Source organism: Rhagoletis zephyria, unplaced genomic scaffold, assembly GCF_001687245.7.
Source record: "Rhagoletis zephyria isolate East Lansing unplaced genomic scaffold, Rhagoletis_zephyria_1.1 Rzeph_scaffold_08605, whole genome shotgun sequence".
In the NCBI taxonomy this organism is placed as follows: Eukaryota; Metazoa; Arthropoda; class Insecta; order Diptera; family Tephritidae; genus Rhagoletis; species Rhagoletis zephyria.
The window spans coordinates 8,930-9,777 of NW_016165685.1; positions in this window are offsets into that span (position 1 = coordinate 8,930).

Genomic DNA, 848 nt, shown 5'->3' on the forward strand with positions numbered 1-848 from the left:
GATGTAACTCCATATACGTAAATGTATACATATATGATTATATCAGTAGTTACATACAATCCAAGCCATAATAAAAAGTAGAAATGCTTAAAATTTGTAATTTGTATTTTCCTTGTTGAACCTTAAGGATTCATGAGTCTGGAAATTGTTTATTGTGCGATGTCAGAAAGATGTGTGTTGTTTTTCTAAATAAATACCTTGGGCACTTGAGGGAGTTACTTGCATGCATTTGAAAATTTCAAAAATTTAATTGTTCTTATTTTTTATTAAGACTGGTCTACAGCGAAAATGCTCCATGAATGCCATTATCAAATTTTTTTATAGAATTGCCCGCTGAATTCGAAAATCGAGTTAAATTTTTTTCTATGGATAAGTTTACCAGATATTGTTATTACACTAATACAATTCTCCATAAACCGTGTATACATCACTTTTCGATAAACCTAATAGTTTCTGAGAAATTAATTAATAATAATAATAGATTTGCGCTTACACATATGTTAGTGTTTGGCCGAGCTTCTCCTCCGATTTGTGGGGGGCGCCTTGATGTTGTCACACAAAGGGGAGGGACCTACAGTTTTACGCCGCCTCCGAACGGCGATTGTATTTTTATGAGAAGCTGTTTTTCATGGCAGAAATACCCTCGGAGGTTTGCCATTGCCTGCCGAGGGCGACCGCTATTAGCAAAAAAAAAAAGCATGTTCTATGAAATTCGCGACTTAGGGCCGCCCTATTGCTAATCATAACTTAAAACCGAGCCATTTTTAAATTAAATGTACAGCATATGGAAAGTAAGTTTGAATAAATAAAACTGCATACTCGGTTCTATGGAAATAGAAAAATAGTAT